This window comes from Atractosteus spatula, chromosome 3 (genome assembly GCF_055471065.1).
Source record: "Atractosteus spatula isolate fAtrSpa1 chromosome 3, fAtrSpa1.hap1, whole genome shotgun sequence".
Lineage (NCBI taxonomy): Eukaryota > Metazoa > Chordata > Actinopteri > Semionotiformes > Lepisosteidae > Atractosteus > Atractosteus spatula.
In genome coordinates this window covers 37,788,127-37,803,005 of record NC_142708.1, presented here as the reverse complement: position 1 = coordinate 37,803,005, position 14,879 = coordinate 37,788,127, and positions in this window count along the sequence as shown.

Here is a 14,879-nt window from a genome sequence, read left to right as displayed (position 1 = left end):
TGAGCAGTACTTAAGCACTGTAGTATCGGTGTTAAGACATACCTCTCAAATACTGTAAATCAAGTTAAAAATATCTCAAGACCGATTCTGGTCATAATGAAACCATGTTTCGTGTATGTTTTCTTTAAAGTACCGAGACCAGCCATATACTGTATGTTTATGTTCCAAAATTAATATCGTTTATGGCCTTCACACGCGTTGCAGTATGCTCCTATTCTTTTTATGCTCAGCTACTAAGATTTCCCTTCAGTGGTAAAATTAGATATGAATATTCAATACTTAAACGGGCACAGTTAAGACATTAAATATACATATACATACTGTATACAGTACAGTTTGCATACGGTAATATGTTTATGTTCCTAAATCAATCTCTTTTATGAGCATGTGAAAGGCATGGTGAATCACTGTACTTTGCATGATTGGAAACAAATGCGTGATTGCGAAATGCTGTGGTGTTACTTTTACAAAGACGGTCAATGAAAAAAAGAATGTTGACCAGGGCAATACTTTGAGTTTACACTTACAGCTTGTCCAAGGTCATTCATTATTAATACTATTAGTAATATCTTCGTTAAAGACTTTGATGGCCACAGCTCAAACATGAGAGGTTGAGCTTTATTAGATCCACCTTGCGAAATTCCGGATATTATTATTTTGCTTGTCGTATTATAGGAGAATTTACGGTAACTCGCGGTATTTACCGGTAGCTTGCGGTAGACTGCGTACAGCGTACCGCAAAATAATGCGGTATCGCCCACGCATTTTGAATGGCTGCATCTGTAAGTACCTGTCTGAACTATTATCGCCCTAATCCCCACCTCACAACCTTCGATCTTCTAATTCTGGTCTCCTGACTGTCTCCCAAGCCCGTCTACATTGTATGGGTGACAGGGCCTTCTCCTGTTATGTCCCCAAGCTCTGGAATTCTCTGCTCAAGGGTATGGGCACTGGGCAGAGCGGTGGCACTGTGGCTAAGGATCTGTGCCTGTGGCCAGAAGGTTGCCGGTTCAAATCCCGTTGCTGGCAGAGGAATCCTACTCCCTTGGGTCCCTTAACCCCAACTGCTCCAGGGGCGCTGTACAGTGGCAGACCCTGCGCTCTTACCCCAAAACTTCTCTCCTTGTTTGTGTGTCTGTGTCTCATGGAGATCAAGTTGGGGTATGCGAAAAGACAAATTCCTAATCCAAGAAATTGTATATGGCTAATAAAGTTATCTTATTTTATATCAGAGAGTCACCTTCTCTAAACTCCTTCAAATCCAGACTAAAAATCTTCTTTAGAACAGCCTTTTCTTAACTGGTTCCATTCTTTACCCCTCTGCTTCTACTTTTCTTTGTAAAACGGTCTCCTCTGTATATTGTAATTGTGTTTTATCTTGTGTATTATTTCTATTTATTGTTTTTGTTGTTGTTATTCTGTAAAGCTTTGAGACTTTGAGAAGCCACCTTTAAAGAGACTATATAAAATAGTTTATTATTATTATTAAGATTTATAGTATGTTTGGTATCATTAAGAATGAACATTCAGAGTATTTTTTCATCATTAGGTAACAGTACATAAGGGGCATTCAAAAAGTCAGAAGGAGTCATTTTTAGTCATCTGTGCAGAGGTCTTTACTCTTTAGCCTTTATATTATATATCTTTCCTCTCTATATATATACTTTACTATGTTTATGTGGTTGTGTGTTGTTCACCCTTTGATTTCACTGTGATATTGATGATTAATCAAAAGACACTGCTGTTATGCTTACTGATGTAGTGGCAATGCTTGTTAATAAGACAGAATTAAGCATTGCTGTGCTTTCCCAAATGAGGCCCCATCTCTCTCTTCATCTCTGTGGTGCAGCCACAGAGAAGCTATTCATGCAGGCTGATTTAAGGTGTTTTCTTTTGATAAGGGACAGCTCCCAAATGGGGATGCACTTAGCTAAGCCTGGCTATCATGATCTGTAGTCATCCATTGGCGCCTATCTGTCTAGGGAGTGCCAGATGGTCATCTGGACTGCATTCCTAAGTGTCAGGAGTAAGTGACTCATATCTCACCTTGATCAACCAATCAGGGACTGGCAGGGCGTGGTAATACCACGTGGGTTTCCCATGCCCACCAAACTCTCAACCAATCAGCACACATCTGTGTCTTGGTCAAAAAGGTAGCATAAGCTCAGGTTGGAGCTCTCCCTGGCCATTTTTCGCGCACCCTCAGAGACAATCACGTGACAACTGGTGTTGTCTGCACTGGGACTTGGACTTTGTTCTAAGAGCGAGGCCGAGGATCTCGTACATACTCAAGAATTCTGCAACAACCAATGTGAATGCTCCACTTGATCAATGGCAGCCTACAGTTGGACCCTCGTCGACAACCTGAATAGCTTATTCAGAAGCAGCACTGGACCGGGAACGAACCAGTTTCTTCCTGTGCAAAACAGTGACCTGCGAGGACCCGCGGTCACACTCTGTGCATAGAGACTTTCTATTAGTCAGCCGGGCTACTGGTAGATCCCTGGGAGCAACTACTGCCCTGCGTGCCGCAGTTAGATTCCTCCGCCTGTCGTACTCCGAGCTGCACCTCGATTGGTTGGCCGGTAGCCAGAGGACGCCTAGACGGACACCTATTGGACGACCGCTGGAACAGAGGTTGCAACGGAGCCTGTCAGCTGGTTTGGTGTTCGTGCCAGGAAATTCCAAATTCATACACAGTGGATAAGTAAATCCCATGTTCTACATTGCGTCTCGAGAATTTAATTGTACCTCAACACAAGTTGTTATCAATTTAATTCATGAGTAATGTATTTACTTCCGAGTCTTGTGTAACAGTGGGTAATAACACTGATTAGCGATTTGGTATAGCCGAACGATATATTGAAATATATTCTCTGTTGTGTATCTTCTTGTGTTTGCATCTCTTCGAGATTATAAACCTTGTATATTGATAACCCTCACAGTAAGGTCTGCCGCCTGTATCCAGACAGACTGGTATATGTTTGGTGCACAATTTATTTTTTAATAAATGTATCTCGTGTATTGAATCCATGTGTGTGCGTTGTTAGTTGTTCTGACGATTGATTTTCTAAAAGCCACAACGAACCACCTCGTGATTACTGCTACAATTAATAATTGTCTCAGTAAAATCATAAAACCACTACACTGATTTCAAACTAAAGCTACAAAAAGTCATTGATTTCTGTGCTGTTTCAACGTTCCTGCAATAATAAATGAAAATAACATTGGTATTGTCCTTTCTCTCCCTATCTGATACTGAAAAAGGTATAAATACAGATGCAGCCATTCAAAATGCGCAGGCGATACCGCATTATTTTCCGGTACGCTGTACGCAGTCTACCGCGAGTTACCGGTAAATACCGCAAGTTACCGGTAAATACCGCTAGCAAAATAATAGTATCCGGAATTTCCGCAAGGTGGAGCTAATAAAGCTCAACCTCTCATGTTTGAGCTGTAGCCATCAAAGTCTTTAACGAAGATATTACTAATAGTATTAATAATAAATGACCTTGGACAAGCTGTAAACTCAAAGTATTGCCCTGGTCCACATTCTTTTTTTCATTGACCGTCTTTGTAAAAGTAACACCACAGCATTTCGCAATCACGCATTTTTTTCCAATCATGCAAAGTACAGTACTTTTTAAGAATCGATTCACCATGCCTTTCACATGCTCATAAAAGAGATTGATTTAGGAACATAAACATATTACCGTATGCAAACTGTACTGTATACAGTATGTATATGTATATTTAATGTCTTAACTGTGCCCGTTTAAGTATTGAATATTTATATGGAATTTTACCACTGAAGGGAAATCTTAGTGCCTGAGCATAAAAAGAATAGGAGCATACTGCAACACGTGTGAAGGCCATAAACGATATTAATTTTGGAACATAAACATACAGTATATGGCTGGTCTCGGTACTTTAAAGAAAACATACACGAAACATGGTTTCATTATGACCAGAATGGGTCTTGAGATATTTTTAACTTGATTTACATTATTTGAGAGGTATGTCTTGACACAGATACTACGTAAATACTGCTCACGTACTGTATATGTTTCTAGGTTTATATTATGCATTTCATACGGTCAAATTACTTTTGAGCAACTGATAAGAAGCACGAAACGGTATGCCCAGGGCGTTTTAGTTTCGTTTTGTGCGGGGACTGCTTTAACTATATCGCCGTGGATTGATTAGAGATATCAAGTACATACAAGTCATTTTTTAAATGTTGTAGTTCGTCTTGTAAAAATGTTACGAGAACATCATCTGTCAACAATTACACAGGTTCTGTTTCCATATTGCGGATTTTGGTTACGTAATATTATTTTCTAATTTCACGTTGTGAATATATGATTTGGGCAAACAGAGCCGCAAAGAAGTACATTATGGGTTGTTGTTTTTTTTTGCAGTTTTATCTAGAACAAGCGATGCTTAAACCTTTGTCTGATTCTTGTGAAACTATCCACACGACAGTTACCTACAGTAGGAGTTGACTTCAGTGATGTCACTGATGGGATGTTTCTAAAAATCCATCCTCTGTAAAACGTCTTCTCTAGTTGTCCTGCATATGTATTCGCTAATGAAGCTGTGTGTTCTGAGCCTGGTTCTCTACATTTCTGTATGAACCAGCTTAGAGGGCTAAAGACAGCTTGTGTTTAAATTGAGTGTAAGGTAATTTATGCTTCTAAAGTCATGGTCAGCATTTATTATTGTACTGTGCTGTAAACTTGTTCTGTGCCTAGTCACATTATTTTATAGCGTTTTTATAGCGTTATCAAATCAGGTGGCGCTGTGTGTTAGGTTCCTGACTCCCATGTCACATGGTCTGTGATTGAATCCCATGGAACTACTGTATGACTTTATATTTTAACAAACATTTCTTTGAAAAAATGAAACGTTTCCCTTGGTCAGAGATTAAATAAAACCTCACTCGCACCAAACAAATTTATATTTCTAAATATCACAACATGATCGAATTTAAGTCTTTTTAATAACAATGAATAGTCACCTATGCATTACAAAATAAACATTTATATTGATTTGAATCGCGTTTTGATTTAAATCGTAAACGCGTGTTTAAATATATGTGTTTAAAGGCGATATACTGTATAAAAGCGCTGATTCTTATGGAATGTGTTCCGTTGGGGATTCAAAAAATTTATTTTTTTTAATCGGGTATCTGAGGAAAATTGCAGTATAACTTTGTTCATGCACAAACAGTGGCATGTTACATTATAATTTGGGTGTCTCCTCTTGCCAGAAGCTCTAAATTGCATTTTGAGTGCGGTTTTTGACTTTTTCTAAATTGCAACCCATAAATAAAGCTGATACAGTTTAGATTTACTGTATTCTAAACTGTATTACAACAGCACATTGGACAATGCAACGTAAATTGCAAAAATGCATTTGGAATCTGTCCAAGCCCTACTACGAAAATTATTTAAACTGTGACACTTATCATTCATCTTTAAATAAACTTTATTTTATATAGCGTTTTAAGCGAATAGGTAATTAGATTGCTCATAAACCTATTCGCTTTTTCTACATAAACACAGCGTGATTGCTCTCTGAAAATGCTTTTCGTTTATATTTAGGCTCAGATTTCAACTGTAGATTGTATTATTATAAACTTTCTTGGAAAAATGTCTTTTATGTAAACCATGTTTGCTATTAATTCATTTAGGGCTAAAATACGTTAATTGTCTTCCAATCGAGTCGAGTTGACATTGGAAGCTTGCCACTCCCGGACTGTTACACCAACGCATTAGCATGTTAAAGCGATTTCATTGAGGAGCCTAGCTACTAGTTAACACTGTACTTCCTACTTTGAAAATACCTGTGAAACCGGTTTAATTCGTCACAGCCAGCACTCCCGCAGAGAGGGGGGTTGTACTCGTTAATGTCCGATGACATACAAGTGGAAAGATTACAGATTTTAATCGTCTTTTTTCTGAACCAGGGAAAATCTGAATGCTGAATGAATAAAAGCATTCTATTAAAAATGCGTTTGCGTTTGTCTGGTATTTACTTTGGTCCCTTTTAACTGTTTTTCGATCTACTGTATTGCTTTGAGATGCCACTTTTAAAGGTGATATGTAAAATAAAGTTTTTTATTATTATTATAGAGAAACATGATCAGATTTTCCCTGGTTCAGAAAAAAGACTATTAAAATCTGTAATATTTGCACTTGTACAGTATGTCATCGGAAAATACAATCAGTTTCTGCTTTGTGTAAGGATGGTGTCAAAAAGTAATCTAAGTGGTGAAAAAGCTGTGCTCCTCAAAGCGCTTTATAGGATAAAAACAATAACAACAATAGTGGCTGGGCAAACGATTTTTTTTTATAGAAATACAAAATGAGATACTGTATAATGATGTGCATGAACAAAGTTATACTGCAATTTTCCTTAGATACGCGATTAAAAAAACAATTTTTTTTTAATCCCCGGCGGAACACATTCCATAAGAATCAGCGCTTTTATACAGTATATCGCCTTTAAACACATATATTTAAACACGCGTTTACGATTTAAATCAAAACGCGATTCAAATTAATATAAATGTTTATTTTGTAACGCATAGGTGACTATTCATTGTTATTAAAAAGACTTAAATTCGATCATGTTGTGATATTTAGAAATATAAATTTGTTTGGTGCGAGTGAGGTTTTATTTAATCTCTGACCAAGGGAAACGTTTCATTTTTTCAAAGAAATGTTTGTTAAAAAATAAAGTCATAGTTACATGGTATTCGATCACAGACCGTGTGACATGGGAGTCAGGAACCTAACCCACAGTGCCACCGGCGCAGTCACATGCAGAGTGCTGAAAAAGCACTACAGAAACATTAACGACAGACAATGTACAGCGTGTACTATTCTTGTGTTGCGGTACATGAATATAATTATATCGTTATTAATTTCATTAGATACGCGATTCCATATTATATTCCCTTTTAATCAAATTCTAAAAGTATGCTTGTTGACTCCGGTATCTCTTTAGTTAAAGACTTCGATGTTTAAAATGTTTAGGGAGAAATGGAATACTGGTGTGTATTTTTTCTTTAAAGTACCAAGACCAGCCATATACTGTATGTTTATGTTCCAAAATTAATTTTGCGTCATTTTGCGTCACAATGCGTGACGCCACCTGCGGTACGTGTCTGTAACCCGCACTTTGAATGGCTGCATCTGTACCATTATTTAACTGAGATTACACTACTGTAATACTTTTTACTTAGTGAAAGTGGAGTGTACATTAAGGTAACAGGTTTTAGCATCTCCAGAACTCTAGCTCATTTGCTGACTATACCTATCTCAGGTATACTATACAGTAACTCCTGTCCTGGGTAAATTGCTTTGATGAGGTTAATTTGCTTTCATAAAACACACTAGTTCCAGATTACCTTAAAGATTTATTACATGAGAATAGACCAACATTTTATCTACAGTCTGCTGATTCAGATATTCTTATTCTGCATAAAATCATATTCCACATAATGGGCACATTGGATTGCCTTTTTAAGTAGAAGTAGAAATTAAAAAAAAATGTTTTTTGTATTCAAAATGCTAATATGTCTCAGACTAAATAGATTATCTCAAAGTTCATCTTCAACAGAAATAACTAATAAGTACATAAATAATAAGTACAGATAGGCACAGAATCTTTGCATTTAACTAAAACACACATCAAAAGAATTATCTCACACACTTAAATGCTTTGTTCTACTTTTGAACTGTATAATGGAAATAATATACTAAAGACCTGCATATAAATTTACCTTTTCAGGATTAACTGCTTCTATAAAATGTGTTTTTTTTAAATATTATTTGTCAAAAAGCAATATTGAATGTAAAGTTGATGTGAAAATATGTATGATATTGGTTACAGGTCATTTTTCAGAGTGAGACAAATAGTCTCTTCAGCTTCATGCAAGTTGCTACATTGTTTTGGGCAAAACTTTCTCCTGTGTAAAACCACAGTGCACAAAATCACCTTGAGTGATGCAATGGGAACTTCACGCTTCACTTTTCCAGCACTCGATCACATTTCTGCTGGCCTGCTCTTCCCCCAAGCTTCCTGACACAAACCACCTCTCTGCCAGCCTGGCGTGGCTGATCAAGCTGTTCCAACAACTGGAAGACATCACAAGTTAAACACTCATTATTTTAATTTGATGCTAATCATGTGTTAATGAGACTAATCCTTGCAATGATTCAGGTAATTTGCTTAATGGCTGCCCAGAGTACAGATTACAGCAATCAGTCACATTTGATAAGATGTCTGTTGCAGAAAAAACTCAGGTAGATACAGTGGGAGAATGCTTATATCAGGTGATATCTTTAACCAAAGTCGTTTGACTCACAGGAAAGAATTAAGCTGTTTAAAAATACAGCCTGGTGTAAATATAATTCAGATAAATTCAGATTCAGCTTTTCATATTTTAGAAACAAAGGAAAGAAATGAATATTACATAAGAACAATAAAAAATGTAAAAAGTTAGAGAACATTCACTTTTAGTCTGGTCCAGAAGATAGGGAAGAAGATGGCCAAGCTTGGGCCTCATTAGAAATGGGATGAAAGTCAACTAAGGAAAACCAGTTTCTGTAAGTACTGTTGGTGGATCAGTAGGTGGCACTTTTCCCTATGAAAATGAATTTTCAAACCAAAGCCCCAGAATAGTGAGTGGAGAGAATTAGCTGTAGGACATGTCAACCTTTAAATGAAACATTAAGCATTAGAGACCTAGTGGTACATGTCGTGAAAGTAGGGCTTTATCCCCTGTTTCTTAGCTTTATCCCCTGTTTCTTAGCTAAATCTCAGTTAGTGTTTTGTCACTCATTTCCATGCTCTTAAAGATTATGCTTGCAAATACTACAAATTACTATGACAACAGTTATATTATGTCTACACAGAGCACAATATTATATCACCACCATCCTGAGATATTACATTATAGGACATAGAATACAGAATAATATAGCAAATTTCAGATGTGCATTAGTAGTGTCTCTCCTTGGGCCTTGCTGCAAGGGGCCACTGAGGATAGATACCCTAAACCTGACATAAATTAACTGTTTTCATTATCATATAGAACATGAACAGGTTCTGATTAGATGATACTTCTGACTGGGGAATTGCTGTACCTGAGAGGGGGTGCAGAAGTCAATGTTTTCTTAGTGTGATTTGCATTTTTGTTATACACTATTGTGTTTTGCATCATTCTTTCTTGGGTGCTATGATGTGAAATCACAAATCATATTTGCTTGACCAATTGGTGGTCTGAGGTATGGGTGATCATGACTGTCATATGATAATTCTCATGTGACAGTTATGGGCTATAACAGAAGGGCAATAGAAATGTTTAATGCAATTTTGTTGCTTTACAGGTTGAAATAATGACACTCTCAATTAATATAATGCTGCCACCACCATACTTGACTGTAGGGTTGACCGGGAAATGGAAAATATTTTAATCTTATAAGACCACACCTTTTGCTAAATTTTTGCAGGATCACTCACGTGCTTTATTTCAAACTTCATGTAGGATACAAGATTAGTTTCACATGCTACCATACAGGACAATTGTACAGAATGACTAGTATATTGTTGACTGATGCAAATCCCATCCAAGCTATTAGAATCTCTGTTTCAAAGTTGTTATTGACCTCACTCTGGTGTCTCTCACCAGTGTTCTCCTTGCCCAACTGCTCAGGCTGGTGGAATGGACTCCTCTAGACAAGGACTGGGTTATACATGTACCTTCCATTTCATAAAGATTGCAATGTCTGCGCTTACAGGGATATTCAGTGACATTCTGAAGCCTTCTTCTGATCTGTACTTTTCAATGTATTTATCCCTGAGTTGCTTTGGAAGCTCCTAGGTCTTCATGGTTGAGTCTTTGTTTTATTCAATATCTGAACAAGGAACCTCACAGAGATAGGTGTATTTATTATAGAATGATGAGTGACTTATTAGGGTAATGTTGTGCACCTCAGTTGCCATTGAAAAGAGTTTGAACATGTATGCAGTCATGACTTTTCTATTTTTCTGTCACATTATTTCCTTTTTTCTTTTTGATTTTGTTAAGAATAAGAAAGTGAATGTCATTGAATGTCCCAAAACCCTGAATTGAATCCTATTGGGAATCTGTGGAAAGTCTCTAAAACACTATAATTTATCCCTAAGCAACTCGAGAAAGCCAAACAAATCTCACAATAAGAATGGACGGAAATTGCACTAAGCCAGTGTGTACCTATTTGATTTGTATGCCAAATTTTGTAATTTCACAAAATGGGGCACCATAGGAAAGGTCTGAATATATTTTTGAGGGACTATATATATACATAATGGAAATTAGACCTATATTTTAGTTTGTTTATTTGTTCTTTTTGTCTTTTAAATTATTTTTATTTACATATATAATTAAATTCAGAAATCCAGATTAAAACATCACATAGAAACTAAATATTTTCTTGCTTTCTTTATAGCACATGCTTTAGTCACCACTGTAAGCAGTCAAGGTTTATGAGCTGATGGTCATATTCACTTATTATCACAAAAATCTGTCTATGTTCACCTCTCCAAACAACAGTCTTCAGTTACACTACAGCTACAAAAAACAAAGGTCATACTTACAGAACAACCTGATAATTACAAAAGTTAACACAGCAACCCTTTCACATGACAGGGTCAAAGCACTTCAGGGCAAGTTGCAAAAATATTAATTCTTACCGTAAATTTAACTTTTCATATTGCTTACACAGGAAGCCTATTATTAAAACAGACAAGATTATGATTAAGACAGACATAAAGCACAGACAAAATAAAAAGTTATTGGCAAAGCTTAGAGTATGTATATGTATATATATAAAATAAGTTGGTAAATACCATAAAAAGAATAACTTTTTTTATGATATACTATATGATTTCCTTCTTTTACTGATTTTGGCATAGTTTTTCTCAGCAAATGATATAACCTTTGCAGGTACCTTTTATTTCCTTATCATAAACTGTTAAAGTTTATTTTTAAATTTGAATTATACAGATAACACCATTGGGCAAAACCACTATTATTGTACTTTGTGAATATAGCAAGTGTATTTATATAAGTAAGTTTCATTAAAGAATAAACTTCCAGTTCATTTTAAATGGTAATGCAACCTCAGAAAGTAAGCTTTCAGATGTGTACCTCTGAGACTTACAGAAGATTACAGATGTATCTTTTTACAGTACTTTAATTGTTTTTAATTAAAGAACATAAAACTTGCACAAAATATGTAATTACATATAATTATAGTCACAGTAACAAAGACTTTGAACACAAACACACTGAGAACAATGTTCAGTAAGTCATAGTCCATTCTCATTCTAATTCCATCCCATTGTGCAGACTAAAGGGCTTTTTCTTCTCCTGCATGCTACAGTAAGTGTCAATGGGTTTATGTTCAAAGCAGTACATCTGCTCAATGGTGGGAGCTTTAGAGGCTAAAGATAACCAGTATTCTCATATCTTACCAAGTTGTTTTAATCTTGTCTTCTAACATGTGGATAGACAGAGGACTCATTTGAACCTTTATCTGGGTCTCAGCCAGAGCCTGAAAGCATTCCCTAGCCCTCCAAATGCAGCTACTTGTGCTAACCATTATAGAGATTACAAGGGTAGTTCACTTCTGTTTTAATTTTTATTATTGCTTTATTATAGCCTTCATACTTAGTAAGGCCTATCCATGGATTAAAAATGGGCTATCCATTAGAAAAGAATTATTACAATATTCTATATTAGACGCAACACTCATCCATGGAATGAAATGCAATAAAATGCTAGATCTGCTATACAGCACTATGCCCTTTGATATAGCCCGACCCTTGTAATGTAAAAAACACATTTTCAACAGTTGTAATTTTTTTTGGCATAACAAACTGTATGTTACCCAAGCATTAGTACTTAATAAATTTTAGGTATAGGACCAGCCCTGTAAAAACCCAGCTCATCCAGTTTTTCTTTCAGGTTGATGCTTTACACTGTTTTGACCATAAAGTGACTATTAAGACCTCTTAACAGTAATTAAGAAAGCAGCTGCATTGTTATAATATTACTACACTGGCAGAAGCAAAGCAAACAAAGAAAAAATTAATACAATCACAACATTCCCAGTGGGCAGTGATTCGTCGAATATACGTATATATCACGGCGAAAATACGGCTATACGTATATATATGTCGCCGCGACATATAATCAACGTCGAATTGCAACCGTAAAATCGACGACATTAATAAATGCATATATAACATATAAATCTAAATAATTTATAAGTAAATTATTTTCGCAGTAATTCATTTAGTTACTATATTTATTACTATATTTACTATATTTATTATACATGTGTAAATAAAGTAAATACTGAGAAAATAATTTACGTCGTACACTGTGCAGATTGCCGTATACTCCTAGTTGCGGCACACACGATATATACAGTAAAAAGCTTCAGGCACTGTGTTAGATGTGTTTTCGACGTTATATATGCGTTTATTAATGTCGTCGATTTTACGGTTGCAATTCGACGTTGATTATACGTCGTGGCGACGTATATATACGTATATTCGACGAATCACTGCCCACTGGGACAGCTTTGCATACGTGGGTTTTGCGGAAGGGGTCTTGCCACCTGCCTGAAAAAACAGTAAAATGTTTGAGTGCCTATAGATTTTCTGTTTTTATTTTCTTGAGAAAAGTTGATACCATTTCCTGGACACCCCGTCCCCCATCAGTGTGCGGTGCCCGGGGAAAAATCTGTAGGGGGCCGTCGGAAATTCTGAGGGGGAGGTGATATTTCGGTTGAAACGGAGATGTATGGTGCAGCTACCCAAATGAAATCTTCCAGCTATGCCATTGATTAGTGCTTCATGATAGAAGATAACGACTAGCAATCTGGTATTTGCGTTCAGAGTTCAGTTTCACATTTTTCGTCACTCTCGCGGTTTGTATTGCCTGGAGCGAAAAGTACCACAAGCGTTCATTTTTGCAGCTACATTGACGGAGGTTCTGAATTGTTAAGAAAAAATAGTTGTAAAACCAACAGAAAGCACAGACTGTTATAACTAGCCCTAGTTATATAACAATTTTAAGTATAAGGATAAACTACTGCAAGGAATCGGTCCACCTGAGCAAACAGGATCGTAATGTTGACACTCACTAACAACACTGATATGTGCCGTTCCTGGACGGATAGCCCTCCTGCACATCAAACAGTCCGAGTGACTGTTAGTGTCAATTAGTGTTGTCTGACCATTGACAAAGTACAACTATTTTTTTAGGGCGCAAATAAAGTTAAGTAAATGCTTTTGCCCAAAACTGAAGGGGCGACACTCCTCCCTCCCCCCGTTATGCCAGGCCTGTCCCCATTCTATTCCATAATGTCATTATATATAATACCATACAACAGTGACCGATCCTTACTAACTGCATGCGTTAAAATTGCACATCAGCACATACAGATGCAGCCATTCAAAATGCACGGGCGATACCGCATTATTTTCCGGTACGCTGTACGCAGTCTACCGCAAGTTACCGTTAAATACCGCAAGTTACCGGTAAATACCTCTAGCAAAATAATAGTATCCGGAATTTCCACAAGGTGGAGCTAATAAAGCTCAACCTCTCATGTTTGAGCTGTAGCCATCAAAGTCTTTAACGAAGATATTACTAATAGTATTAATAATAAATGACCTTGGACAAGCTGTAAACTCAAAGTATTGCCCTGGTCTACATTCTATTTTTCATTGACCGTCTTTGTAAAAGTAACACCACAGCATTTCGCAATCACGCATTTTTTTCCAATCATGCAAAGTACAGTAATTTTTGAGAATCGATTCACCATGCCTTACACATGCTCATAAAAGAGATTGATTTAGGAACATAAACATATTACCGTATGCAAACTGTACTGTATACAGTATGTATATGTATATTTAATGTCTTAACTGTGCCCGTTTAAGTATTGAATATTTATATGGAATTTTACCACTGAAGGGAAATCTTAGTGCCTGAGCATAAAAAGAATAGGAGCATACTGCAACGCGTGTGAAGGCCATAAACGATATTAATTTTGGAACTTAAACATACAGTATATGACTGGTCTCGGTACTTTAAAGAAAACATACACGAAACATGGTTTCATTATGACCAGAATCGGTCTTGAGATATTTTTAACTTGATTTACAGTATTTGAGAGGTATGTCTTGACACCGATACTACATAAGTACTGCTCACGTACTGTATATGTTTCTAGGTTTATATTATGCATTTCATACGGTCAAATTACTTTTGAGCAACTGATAAGAAGCGCGAAACGGTATGCCCAGGGCGTTTTAGTTTCGTTTTGTGCGGCGACTGCTTTAACTATATCACCGTGGATTGATTAGAGATATCAAGTACATACAAGTCATTTTTTAAATGTTGTAGTTTGTCTTGTAAAAATGTTACGAGAACATCATCTGTCAACAATTACACAGGTTCTGTTTCCATATTGCGGATTTTGGTTACGTAATATTATTTTCAATTTAACGTTGTGAATATATGATTTGGGCAAACAGAGCCGCAAAGAAGTACATTATGGGTTGTTGTTTTTTTTTGCAGTTTTATCTAGAACAAGCGATGCTTAAACCTTTGTCTGATTCTTGTGAAACTATCCACACGACAGTTACCCACAGTAGGAGTTGACTTCAGTGATGTCACTGATGGGATGTTTCTAAAAATCCATCCTCTGTAAAACGTCTTCTCTAGTTGTCCTGCATATGTATTCGCTAATGAAGCTGTGTGTTCTGAGCCTGGATCTCTACATTTCTGTATGAACCAGCTTAGAGGG